Source organism: Pogoniulus pusillus, chromosome 26 (assembly GCF_015220805.1).
Source record: "Pogoniulus pusillus isolate bPogPus1 chromosome 26, bPogPus1.pri, whole genome shotgun sequence".
In the NCBI taxonomy this organism is placed as follows: domain Eukaryota; kingdom Metazoa; phylum Chordata; class Aves; order Piciformes; family Lybiidae; genus Pogoniulus; species Pogoniulus pusillus.
This window is the reverse complement of record NC_087289.1, coordinates 1,786,326-1,799,728: the sequence shown is the minus strand read 5'-3', so window position 1 is coordinate 1,799,728 and position 13,403 is coordinate 1,786,326. Positions and strand designations below refer to the sequence as shown.

Genomic DNA, 13,403 nt, shown 5'->3' with positions numbered 1-13,403 from the left:
GGTTGGGCAGGGCTGGGTGCTAGGTTGGGCTGGCTGAGCTTGGAGCTCTCTGCCAACCTGCCTGATTCTATTCTGTTCTGTTCTGTTCTGTTCCCTGCCCAGTCCCTGCTGGCTCTGACCCCCTGCACTGCTGTGAAGCAAGGAGGTTCTCTTAGTTCAGATCACCAAAAGATGGACAGAGCAGAGACTTCTGCAGGGTGGCTTTGCCGTGTCAGGGAGACAGGAGTGTCCCATCTGTATGGTTCGCAGTTGAACAAAGTGAATCTTCCTCAGGGGTTATTATGGTCTGGGCAGAGGGTGCCTCAGGAGCAAGCCCCGAGCCCTGCCGTGGCAAGTCCTCCGCAGGCTCTGCCCGCAGCGAATGGCAGCTGCTGTAGTGCCACTCTGTGGTGAGCCTGGGGAGCAGAAGCAGCTCACACTTCACACGGGAGGTGTCCAGGTGAGGAGCTGAGCCTCAGGGTCGTGTGCTTGGGCACCCTGCTGCTGCTCTGATCTCTGAGCCCAGCAACCTCCCCACCGTCTGCATCCAAAGGCTACCCAGCGTTGACCCGGAGGTGATCTGCAGGGGCTTCAGCCGAAGGGGGCAGATGTTCTCAAAGCTCTGATGAGTTCTGCAGAAGACCACCCCTTGCCTCTTAGAGTGAGGACATTTCCAGCCCTTAGAGGCTCCATTGGCTCCATCCTGATCTCCAGAGGACCACCCCTTAGCCTCTCAGAGTGAGGACATTTCCAGCCCTTAGAGGCTCCACTGGCTCCATCCTGATCTCCAGAGGACCACCCCTTAGCCTCTCAGAGTGAGGACATTTCCAGCCCTTAGAGGCTCCATTGGCTCCATCCTGATCTCCAGAGGACCACCCCTCAGCCTCTCAGAGTGAGGACATTTCCAGCCCTTAGAGGCTCCACTGGCTCCATTCTGATCTCCAGAGGACCACCCCTTGCCTCTCAGAGTGAGGACATTTCCAGCTTTTAGAACTCAAGCACTTCCTTGACCTCACCCTGATCCAATCTTGACTTTGATCCAAAGATCTTTCATGCTGTACCAAATATTTTCAGTCTGGGCTGTGCTCTAAACTGTCAACTGCCTGTGACTGATGGAATCCCTGGCCAGGCCCCCTTGCATTTGCCTGGGGCACTGGGGGGAGCTGAGTGAAGCCACCACAGCAGCACTTAGTGCCATGGTCTGGTTGGTTGGGCAGGGCTGGGTGCTAGGTTGGGCTGGCTGAACTTGGAGCTCTCTTCCAACCTGCCTGATTCTATGAGATGGTTTCAAGCTGTGCCAGGGGGTTCAGGATGTTAAGAAATATTTCTTCCTAGAGAGGGATCTCAAACACTGGAAAGGTCTGCCCAGGGCAGTGCTGGAGTCACTGTCCCTGGGGGTGTTCAAGCAGCCTCTGCAGCTGGCACTTAGGGACATGGCTTAGTGTTGACCCTTCAGTGTTGGGTTGAGGGTTGGCCTGGATGAGCTTGCAGGTCTCTTCCAACTGAATGTACTCTGTGGTTCTGTTATTTGCTGAAGGATTCAATCTGCTCCTGTGCTTTTACAGGGGCCCTTGTGACTGAAATCCAAGGATCAGGAGCTTTGTCCTCACAGAAGTGCTGCAGCAGAACTGGAGTTCAGTAAGGCAAGTTCTCAGCACAGAAGGAGATGTTGAATTCCTGACACAGTTCCAGTGAGCTGTGTCTGAGGAGGGAGGAGAGCAGGACAGCACGACAGGGAAGAACCCGAATGGAGCTGTGAGCAGATTTTGATCAGTAGCTTAATTTGAAGTAGAAAATCTCAACATTCAAATAGAAAATGAGAGATGTTCCAGGTAAAGTCAGGTCAGGTAAAGTGACTTCTCACTCCTGAGTTACTGTTTTAAATGATCACAGAATCCCAGACACATCCAGGCTGGCAAAGCCCCTCAGGAGCAGCAAGTCCAACCCTGCTCTACAAGATTCACCTTAAACCATAGCCCCAAGCACCACATCCAAATAAGCCTTAAACACAGCCAGGCTGGGTGACTCCACCACCTCCCTGGGCAGCTCATTCCAGTCCCTGACCACTCTCTCCATGAAAAACTTATTCCTAATGTCCAATCTAATCCTCCCTAGCCTCAGCTTGAGGCCATTCCCCTCTGTTCTGTCTCCAATTACCTGTGAGAAGACAATAAACAACCTCCTGCTTTGACCTTGCAGAGACAAAATAGCCCAGATCTGGGTTTGCCTTGAAGTTTATCATCATAATTGAGGTCCTGAGGATGCAAGAAGAAAATAACCTCCTTGTGTCCACACTGCCATACCTCAGTCCCATTGCAAAGTCGTTTTTGTAAGTGTGGGTTTGTGTGCACAGGGCTTTGTTCCTAAGATGAGCAGTTTAAAAGGGTGTTTTCACAAACCTCCACAGAAATATGGCACAGGGATAAAGACAGAGAGGTAGAAACCCTGGGCAGAAGGCAGAAGGAACAGAAACAACCCTTCTGAGTGAACCTGGCTGAACTTCACCTCAGTCTGTTCAGCCTCTCGCAGTCAGGTTGCCATCTGAGGAGCTCACAGCTCCTGGCAGCCAGTGAGGTTTTCAGCTACAACTGAGATACATCAGAGTTACTCATTGACAGAGGGAAAGTGCAAAGCCAGGCAGGAAGCAGAGTGGAGAGCTGAGCTCCTTAGGGGGAAATGGCAAATTGCAGAGTTAAAGCCAAATAATTCCTGGGCAGAGCAGTGAGGCAGGACCTGCAGAGTGTCAGACAGATCATGGAGACATAGAATCATGGAGTCAATCATGAAATCATTGAGTCAGTCACAGAAGTAGAGAATCTGTTGAATAATTGAATCATTGAATCAATCATAGAATTAGAGAATCAATAGAATCATTGAATCAATCATGGAGTCATTGAATCAATCACCAAATTATGGAATCATTAAATCATAGAATCATTGAATCAAACAAGGAATCATTGAATCAATCACAGAATTAGATAATCAATAGAATCATTGAATCAATCATAGAATTAGAGAATCATTAAATCATTGAATCATTGAATCAAACAAGGAATCATTGAATCAATCACAGAATTAGATAATCAATAGAACCATTGAATCAATCATAGAATTAGAGAATCATTAAATCATTGAATCATAGAGTCATTGAATTGTTGAATCATAGAATAATAGAATCATTGAGTCATAGAATCCTTCAACCAGTCATTGAGTCATTGAATCAGTCATTGAATCATTAAATCAATCACAGAATCAGTCAGGGTTGGAAGGGACCACAAGGACCATCCAGTTCCAACCCCCCTGCCATGCCCAAGAACACCTCACACTAGATCAGGCTGTGCAGAGCCTCATCCAGCCTGGCCTTAAACACCTCCAGGGATCAGGCTTCCAACATCTCCCTGGGCAACCCCTGCCAGGCTCTCACCACCCTCATGCTGAACAACTTCTTCCTAACCTCCAGTCTGACTCTCCCCATTTCCAGCTTTGTTCCATTCCCCCCAGTCCTGTCACTCCCTGACAGCCTCAAAAGTCCCTCCCCAGCTTTCTTGTAGCCCTCTTAAGATACTGAGAGGTCACAAGAAGGTCCCCTGGGAGCCTTCTCCTCTCCAGACTGCGCAGCCCCAACTGCCTCAGTCTCTCCTCACAGCAGAGCCTTCACAGGATGTGTTCCTGGAGAGAGTTGTGTCTGTTAGGTTCTTTTTTATTATGAAAAGAAGAAGTTTGTAGGAGATTCACCACAGCAGTGCCAGAGACCTCCTCTGGTTGTCCTTTCTAGACAGCAGATCAGCATGGTCTGCATCAGGAGAGCTTCTCTCAAAGAACTGCATCTGGCCTTGGCCTCTGATTCCATTAGATAAGTAATGAAAATGTAATGTAAACTGTAGGTGCTTGATGCTTTTCAAAGACAAAATCCTAGTTTTAAAGTCTAAAAGGAGCAAGCACTTCTGGAGCCCCCAGCACAAGCAGGACATGGAAGTGTTGGAGCCAGCCCAGAGGAGGCCACCAAGATGCTGAGAGGGCTGCAGCAGCTCTGCCCTGAGCACAGGCTGAGAGAGTTGGGGCTGTGCAGCCTGGAGAGGAGAAGGCTTCCAGGAGAGCTTGGAGTGGCCTTGCAGGGTCTGCAGGGGGCTCCAGGAGGGCTGGGGAGGGACTCCTGACAAGGTCTGGTAATGAGAGGAGGAGGAGGAATGGGTTTGGAGTGGCAGAGGGGAGATTGAAAGTGGATGTTAGGAAGAAGTGAGGGTGGTGAGAGACTGGCAGAGGCTGCCCAGGGAGGTTGTGGAGCACAGCAGCACAGAGTGTGATCAAAGATAGGTTGATCACAGGACTGGGTGATAGGCTGAACTGCATGAGCTTGGAGCTCCCTTCCAACCTGGTTGATTCTATGATTCTATGATTCAGCTCCTGTGGGCTGTGTTCTCTTGCAGTGTTCCTTCCTCCCTTACACATCCCCAGCACCGAAAACATCCAAAGGTCATCAAAGGAAGTGGCCAAAGGATCATCATTCCCTTTTCTTCTGTTTCATCTCCACCTGGATGTGATCAGTTCCTTACTGCTTTAACTCAGGCTTGCAGCAGAGGTGAGGAGCTAACAGGAGCAAGAACTGCCCCTGAGTTCAGAAGCCTCACAGAAATAATTAGCACTGGAAATTGCAGACACTAATTGAGCCCTGTTTAATGTGCTAATAGCTAGGCTGTGCCCCTGCCCTTTGCCCTGGGCTGAAGGTGGAGTTCAACTCTTGTGTCTTGGCGTGGGCAGAGGGCAGAAGCTGCTGCCTTTCCCCTGCCCTCCTGCTCCCTGTGGGCAGTGACCGCTGCTCCTGCAGCCCTGCTCTGCCCCTGGCCACCACTGCCTGCCTTGGCCTCGGGTCTCCAGGGTGGCTGAGGGCAGAGAAATGATGACAGAGCAAAATCAAACTGCTGTGTTCAGAGCCTGCTTTATTGTTCGAGGTGAGGAAGGAGCCCCAGGGCAGACTGGGTGCTGGAGTCTCCCCTCTGGTTATTGCTGAGCACGACTTCAGGATCACAGAGTCGTTTGGGCTGGAAAAGACCTTTAAGATCATCCACTCCAACCATCCTCTACCTCTGCCAAGCCTGGTGCTAAGCTGTGAGGGTGAGGAGGGGACTGGAGCACTGCCTGGCGAGGAGAGGCTGAGGGACCTGGGGCTGAGAGTCTGGAGAAGACTGAGAGGGGATTTAGTCAATGTTTATGGCTATCTGAGGGCTGGAGGTCAGGAGGGGGGGACAGGCTCTGCTCACTGCTCCCTGGCACAGGACAAGCAGCAATGGATGGAAGCTGCAGCACAGGAGGTTCCAGCTCAACACAAGGGGGAACTTCTTGACTGGAAGGGTCCCAGAGCCCTGGCACAGGCTGGTCAGAGGGGTTGTGGAGTCTCCTTGTGTGGAGCCTTTCCAGGCCTGTCTGGATGTGTTCCTGTGTGCCCTGAGCTGGATTGTGTGGTCCTGCTCTGGCAGGGGGTTGGACTGGATGAGCTCTTTGGTCCCTTCCAACCCCTGACATCTGTGAGCTGTGATCCATAGCCCTCAGCACCACAGCTCTGCCCTTTTTAAACCACTGTGGGGATAAGGATTCAACCTCCTGCCTGGGCAGGTGCCAGGCTCTGAGAACCCTCTCAGTGCAGAGTTTTTCTTCTGTTATCCAACCTAAACCTCCCTTGGTGCAACCTGAGGCTTTTTCCTCTCCTACCACTCATTCCTTAGGAGAAGAAACTAACTCTCAGCTGGCTCCAACCTCCTCTCAGGGAGCTGTAGAGAGTGATGAGGTCTCCCCTCAGCCTCCTCTTCTCCAGACTAAACACCCCCAGCTCCCTCAGCTGCTCCTCCCCAGCCCTGTTCTCCAGACCTTTCCCCAGCTTCATTGCCCTTCTCTGGACCTACTCCATCCCCTCAATGCCCTCCTTGGAGTGAGGGGCCCAAACCTGCACGCAGCACTTGAGGTGTAGAAGGGTAAATGGGAGAGAAGCCTGTGACTGGCATGTGAAATGCAGGCACAGCTGCAAACCTGCAGGAGGAAACCTTCCAAGCTCCACACACCCTCACCCTAAAGCTCCATGAAAGCACTGAGGATGTAACATTCAGCTGGGGCTTAAATCTACAGGGGTGTCTTGCAGTCCTGAAGCTGACAAAGCTGCCTCCAATTGCCATGCAGGTCTGGAGCAAAAGGCAGTGACTAATGCTGGGACCCAGGCAAAGGCTGACAGAAAGCAAGCGTGGAAAGGAAGATTTGGCTGAGTAAGCAAGGAGGAAGAGCCAAAGGTTTTCCAGGTATGTTCTTAAGCTATAAATGCCTTACCTAAGGCTCTGAAATGTGATGTGTAGGCAGTTTAATCCCTGTTGTAGCTTTGACATGTCCTCAGAGAGGGAGGTCTAGGCTGGATGTTGTTAGGAAGTTGTTGTCAGAGAGAGTGATTGGCACTGGAATGGGCTGCCCAGGGAGGTGGTGGAGTCTGTGTGCCTGGAGGTGTTGCAGCCAAGCCTGGCTGGGGCACTTAGTGCCATGGTCTGGTTGGTTGGGCAGGGCTGGGTGCTAGGTTGGGCTGGGTGAGCTTGGAGCTCTCTTCCCACCTGCCTGATTCTGTGATTCTGATTCTGTGTCTTCCCTGCCTTAGCACTTACTTTGCCTGACCCTGAAACAGTACCTAAGAACCCAGCCCTGATGCTGCAGGGCAGTGAATTCCCACTGGAGATTGCTCCCACCAGGCCCCTGCACACGTGGGCTGTGCAAGAAGTTGAGCCTGCAAGAGCTGGCTGAGGCTTCCCAGCTGATGGAGCCCCAGTCCCAAGATCATATCAATGCTGGAGCTACAGCTGCAGAAATTCCAGCAGTTCCTGCTCTGCTGGGGGGTGCCTGCAATGCAAATCAGGGTGTGGGCCTGGAGAACCTGTGCTTAGGCTGATCTCTTCTCCCTCCCAGCGTGAGGGCCTTTCTTTAGTGAAGATGTGGCTTACCCCACATCGATGAGAAAAGAGTAGATAGGTAGGTGCTCTGAGCTGGCAGAGCTCCAGGGATTGGCAACCAGCATGCAATTCCTGGGGTGAGCTCTGCTTTAGTGGCAGGAGGAACTGCTGCTCTGTGATGGGCAGTGGGACACATTACCTGGTGATGAAACCACAGATTTGTACTTGAGGAGAGCAGGTTTAGATTGGAGATGACAGAGTCACAGAAGGGCAGGGGCTGCAAGGGACCTCCAAGGCTCATCCAGTCCAACCCCTGCCAGAGCAGGAGCACCCAGAGCAGATCACACAGCAACACATCCAGGCAGGGTTTGGATATCTCCAGAGAGGGAGACTCCACAACCCCCCTGGGCAGCCTGTTCTAAGGTTCTGTCAGCCTCACAGGGTAAAAATTCCTCCTCCTGTTTAAATGAAACTTCCTCTGCCTCAGCTTCCACCACTGCCCCTTGTGCTGGCACTGGCATCCCCCAGCAGAGCCTGGCTCCAGCCTCCTGCCACTCACCTGCACATAAACGTGAATGAGAGCAGCCTCAGTCTCCTCCTCCCCAGGCAACACTGCCCCAGCTCCCTCAGGCTCTCTTCATTACAGACATGTTCCATTCCCTTCATCATCCTTGTGGCTCTGTGCTGGAATCTCTCAAGCAGCTAAGAAAGGATTTCTTGACAGTGAAGGTGGTGAGACACTGGCACAGGCTGCCCAGGGATGCTCCCCTCCTGGAGGTGTCCAAGGCCAGGTTGGATGAGGCCTTGAGTGACCTGCAGCCCAGAGTTGGGGCTCTGCAGTCTGGAGAAGGCTTGGAGGAGACCTTGAAGTGGCCTTCCAGGATCTGGAGGGGGCTCCAGGAGGGCTGGGGAGGGACTATTGACAAGGTTTGAACTGGCAGAGGGGAGATTGAAAGTGGATGTTAGGAAGAAGTGAGGGTGGTGAGACACTGGCACAGGTTTCCCAGGGAGGTTGTGGAGCACAGAAGCACAGAATGGGATCTTTGATCACATTGGGTGCTTCTGTGCTCCACACCCTCCCTGGAGGTGTTCAAGGCCAGGCTGGATGAGGCCTTGAGGGACCTGTTCTAGAGGGAGGTGTCCCTGCCTATGGCAGGGGGGTTGGAGCTGACTGATCCTTGTGGTCCCTTCCAACCCTGACTGATTGTGATTGTGATCCTATGAACCTGCTCCCAGCTTCTCCACCCACGCTCCCATCCCTGCTGAAGGGGATGTGGACTTTTGCTCTGCCCACAGAGCTTTGGGGGCATCTCCATAAGCTATAGGCTAAAGGACAAACCCCTCTTGGATTGCCGAGCAGCAGCAACCAGCCTCAGAAACATTTCTGAGCTTAAAAACCAGATGAAGAGCTCTGTCTAGTGGCAGCCTCACTTACTACATCAGAGGGTCCTTCCTCCTTGTCAGAATGCAGCCCATATGTGTTGAATCAAGGGAGTTTAAAAATAGCTGCTTGGCTGCTGCTACAACACAGCAACATCTCCAAGCCCTTCTGCTGGGTAAACACACGAGGCCATACTCAGCCATCACCTGCTGCTAGCTCCTGGGGGACCCTTGCTGCCTTTGGTTGATTTCCCCCAAATCCCTGATGCCTTTCCCATTCCTGAAGCTGTGGCTGTCATCTGTCAGGTCCCTCTGCTTTGCTCTCCCCCCCCAGAAGTGCTGGGTGCTGGATGGTCAGATCCATCTCGCGCTCACAAGCTGCTCTGCTCTGCAGGGTTTGGGTCTTGGGCATCATAGTGCTCTACAGAGGCAGAATCACAGAGTGGGTGAGGTTGGAAGGGACCTCAAAGATCATCCCATTCCAACCCCCTGCCATAGGCAGGGACACCTCCCACTAGAACAGCTTGCTCAAGGACTCATCCAACCTGGCCCTGAACACCTCCAGGGAGGTTGTGGAGCACAGAAGCACAGAATGGGATCTTTGATCACTTTGGGTGCTTCTGTGCCCCACAACCTCCCTGGGCAGCCTCTGCCAGTCTCTCACCACCCTCACTTCTTCCTAACATCCACTTCCAATCTCCCCTCTGCCACTTCAAACCCATTCCTCCTCCTCCTGCCATTACCAGACCTTGTCAATAGTCCCTCTCCAGCCCTCCTGCAGCCCCCTGCAGATCCTGCAAGGCCACTCCAAGGTCTCCTGGAAGCCTTCTCCTCTCCAGCCTGCACAGCCCCAACTCTCTCAGCCTGTGCTCAGAGCAGAGCTGCTGCAGCCCTCTCAGCATCTTGGTGGCCTCCTCTGGGCTGGCTCCAACACTTCCATGTCCTGCTTGTGCTGGGGGCTCCAGCACTGCCCCCAGGACTGCAGGTGGGGTGTGAGGAGAGCAGAGCCAAGGGGCAGAATCCCCTCCCTTGCCCTGTGCCCACACTGCTCTTGCTGCAGCCAGCACAGGGTTGTGTCTGGGCTGCACTCACACTGCAGGCTCCTGTGGAGCTTTGCATCAGCCCAGACCCCCAGGGCCTGTTCCTCAGGGCTGCTCCCCAGCCATGGAGATGTAGTTCCTAACAAAACCACATCAGTGGGTAAAACCATTCTGGATCCTGACAGCAAATGGGGATGCCCCCTCCTGAAGGGGCCAGGGAAGGTTCCGTTTCAGAGCCCTGCTTCCCATTCCAGGCTGTTTGTGCACTGATGCAGAAAGCAGAAGTCACTGTAGTGATCCTAAAGCACCATCACTGCTCTGTGTGGCACCAGCTGAGGAGCTGAGGCAGCTCCACTGTTGACTTGAGTGTCTTGAGGTTCAGTTAAAGAAATCAGCTGGCTAAAGTCCATCTGTGCTCTGCTGGAGGTGACTTGGACTACTGCATTTAGCAGCCAGTGTAAGTGCTGCTGTGGAGCAGAGCATGGACTCAGAGTGCTTTGGGCTGGCAGTGACCTTTAAAGGTCAGCTAGCCCTGCTGGGTAGATACTCCTTACTCTTGGTCCTGAGCAGCCCCCAGGTGCTAAGCTCTTATCTCTGCTCTGTAAAGTTTCACCAGCTTGACACCCACCTACTGGCTCCTGCTTTTCCTGCTCTGCCATACCCAGCTGTGTGCTCATCCAGAGGAGAGGTTTGGGGAAGGTGGAGCCAGCCCACCTGCCCTCCTCCACACCCACCCACTGCTTCTTAGCTGATCTAATTCAGCTTCACACAAGGCTCCAAGCCTGCTTGTGCTTCCCGTGCTGCTGGGGGTGGAAAAAAGGATAGCTCTCTATCAAAAGGGAAAATGGGCATTGGAATGGGCTGCCCAGGGAGGTGGTGGAGTCTCTGTGGCTGGAGGTGTTGCAGCCAAGCCTGGCTGGGGCACTTAGTGCCATGGTCTGGTTGGTTGGGCAGGGCTGGGTGCTAGGTTGGGCTGGCTGAGCTTGGAGCTCTCTTCCAACCTGCCTGATTCTATGGTAAGGAGGCAGAAATGGTAGTAGAAACCTGCAGGCTGCTCTGCCCAGGAGGGATTCTGGGCTTTGATTCAGTGCTTTCTCTGCACTCTCCCTTTGTCCCAGATCCCCTGCCAGAGCCTTTCACTCTGTGCCCCAGCACCTGGGCCTGTCTCTCCTTTCTCTCTCTCAGGCTGAATCTGGTGAATGAGATTTTTCAGTGAGTTTTGTCCTGCATTTTAAAGCTGCAAGTCCCAGGTCCTGTCTCCATCTTTTTCTCATGCTCCCTTTGCACTGAGTTTTCTTTCTTCTATCTCCTTCCCTAAGTTCTGACTCATTTCACTCTCTTTGTGTGCTCTCATTTGGCATCTCCCCTGATGTCTGCCTGCCAATTCCTTGCAATCCCCCATGTCTCCTGCACTCAGGATGCTTTTTGGCCACCTGCCAGTTCTCAGACTTTAGGCTGCAGCCTTTTGAGTATCTGCTCTCTGGAGATATTTTCCCTCTTTGATTCCCTCTCCCTTTTTCATCTTTCTAATCATTTCTCCTCTGGCTGTGAGCTCTGCCTAGGCACATGGCAAAGAAGAATGTTCTTTTGCAACCTGGCTTGGGGCAGGCTGGGATCAGAAGGGTGATGGAGAGAGCTGTGTTAACGTGTTCCTGGAGGCTCTGTTCCAAGTGTAAGGGTCTCTTGGGTCCCTCTTTAAGGAGCAAGATCTGTGGGTAACCAAAATTCAACATTTTAATGTGCTCCAATGATCTCTAAGTGCCTGCTGACAGACTGGGGAAAGGGATGGCAGGCAGCATTCTTCTGGCAGGTTTGGTTTGTTCTTTCTCTTCTCTGGAAAGGGCACTTCCCACAAGCAGCCATGTGCAGCTGAGAGAGAGAAGCTTGGCAGCTTCCAGGGCAGAAGGAATCCTGGCATTGCTTTTGGTGCCAGCACTTTGATAAGTACTGCAGACTTGAAAACAAGCAGGTCACTTAAACCCTTCACCTCTGAGCCTCTTTGCTAAGGGCTTTTCTATTTGCAAACACATTTAGAGTCATGCAACCAGGCTGGGTTGGAAGGGACCACAAGGATTATCGAGGTCCAACCCCCCTGCCATGGGCAGGGACACCCTACCCTAGAGCAGGCTGCCCACAGCCTCAGCCAGCCTGGCCTGAAACACCTCATTTCATAGCCTTTCTCTTCAAGCCACTGCTGTCCCTGGCTGCTGTGGCTGTCCCTGGCTGCTGTGGCTGTCCCGAGCTGCTGTGGCTGTCCCTGGCTGCTGTGGCTGTCCCGAGCAGCTGTGGCTGTCCCTGGCTGCTGTGGCTGTCCTGAGCTGCTGTGGCTGTCCTGAGCAGCTGTGGCTGTCCCTGGCTGCTGTGGCTGTCCTGAGCTGCTGTGGCTGTCCCTGGCTGCTGTGGCTGTCCCGGGCTGCTGTGGCTGTCCCTGGCTGCTGTGGCTGTCCCGGGCTGCTGTGGCTGTCCCTGGCTGCTGTGGCTGTCCCTGGCTGCTGTGGCTGTCCCGAGCAGCTGTGGCTGTCCCTGGCTGCTGTGGCTGTCCCGAGCAGCTGTGGCTGTCCCTGGCTGCTGTGGCTGTCCCTGGCTGCTGTGGCTGTCCCGAGCTGCTGTGGCTGTCCCGAGCAGCTGTGGCTGTCCCTGGCTGCTGTGGCTGTCCTGCGCTGCTGTGGCTGTCCCTGGCTGCTGTGGCTGTCCTGAGCTGCTGTGGCTGTCCCTGGCTGCTGTGGCTGCTCTCGTGGCCCCAGTTGGAACCAAATAGCTACCTGGCCTGCTTTATACATAACAACAAGGTGTATGTCAGTAGCATCTACACCAAAGTGGAATATTTGTGCACTAAATGGCCACAGTCACTCTCTCATACTTCCCTTTTATCTATATTCTATCACCATGGGAAGCAGGGGCACAGAAAGGGACTAGCCCTGTGCTGGCTGCAGCAAGAGCAGTGTGGGCACAGGGCAAGGGAGGGGATTCTGCCCCTTGGCTCTGCTCTCCTCAGATCTCACCTGCAGTTCTGGAGCCCCCAGCACAAGCAGGACATGGAAGTGTTGGAAACAGTCCAGAGAAGGCCACCAAGATGCTGAGAGGGCTGCAGCAGCTCTGCTGTGAGCACAGGCTGAGAGAGTTGGGGCTGTGCAGCCTGGAGAGGAGAAGGCTTCCAGGAGAGCTTGGAGTGGCCTTGCAGGATCTGCAGGGGGCTGCAGGAGGGCTGGGGAGGGACTATTGACAAGGTCTGGTAATGAGAGGAGAAGGAGGAATGGGTTTGGAGTGGCAGAGGGGAGATTGAAAGTGAATGTTAGGAAGAAGTGAGGGTGGTGAGAAAAGCTCTTGCCAGTGAGAGTGATTGGCATTGGAATGGGCTGCCCAGGGAGGTGGTGGAGTGGCTGTGGCTGGAGGTGTTGCAGCCAAGCCTGGCTGGGGCACTTAGTGCCATGGTCTGGTTGGTTGGGCAGGGCTGGGTGCTAGGTTGGGCTGGCTGAGCTTGGAGCTCTCTGCCAACCTGCCTGATTCTATGCAAAGTCTGCTCCAGACTTAGGAGCTGGATGGAGGTTTGCTGCAGGTTTTAGCCTGCAGTACTAAGGCAGCAGTTTCTCCTGTGAGGTGTGCAGTCATAGCTAGCACAGTCACACCCTGCCACACACACATGGAGAGGGAGGCTGTTGGCTCCTCCTAGGACACGAAGATTGGGTTAGTCACTAATCTATTCATACATTTGTATGGCCAGGCCATATGGACAGTCACTAATGAATCTTCTTTGCAACTTTAACCCCTTCTTCCCCCATGTGCTAACTCAGCCTTGGCTTCTGGGGAGCATTTGCTCACTTGGAACTGAAAAGTGAAGTCAATCAGAATCTGTATCCTGGGATGCATCAAAAGCAGTGTGACCAGCAGAGCAAGAGAGGTGATTCTGCCCCTCTGCTCTGCTGAGAGCCCACCTGGGGCATGGCATCCACTTCTGGTGCCTGTAGCAGAAGAGAGACATGGAACTGCTGGAGAGAGTCCAGAAGAGGTCATGAAGGTGCTCAGAGGGCAGGAGAACCTCCCCTGTGGGGACAGGCTGAGAGAGTTGGGACTGTTCAGCCTGGAGAAA

General features: G+C 53.3%; 1 protein-coding gene across 3 annotated transcripts in view; it reads left to right on the top strand.

Annotated features, from left to right (window-relative positions):
* ARHGEF26 (Rho guanine nucleotide exchange factor 26) overlaps positions 1-13,403 on the top strand; it is a 174,806-nt gene that overhangs the window by 100,091 nt on the left and 61,312 nt on the right. The window contains exons 4-5 of one of the 3 annotated variants that reach the window (XM_064164852.1): positions 1,545-1,622; positions 6,148-6,263. The exons of 1 other annotated variant lie outside the window; for it this stretch is intronic. The gene's annotated coding sequence lies outside the window, so the exon portion shown is untranslated. The remainder of the gene's footprint in view (positions 1-1,544; positions 1,623-6,147; positions 6,264-13,403) is intronic. One more of the 3 variants, XM_064164851.1, reaches the window with a different exon arrangement.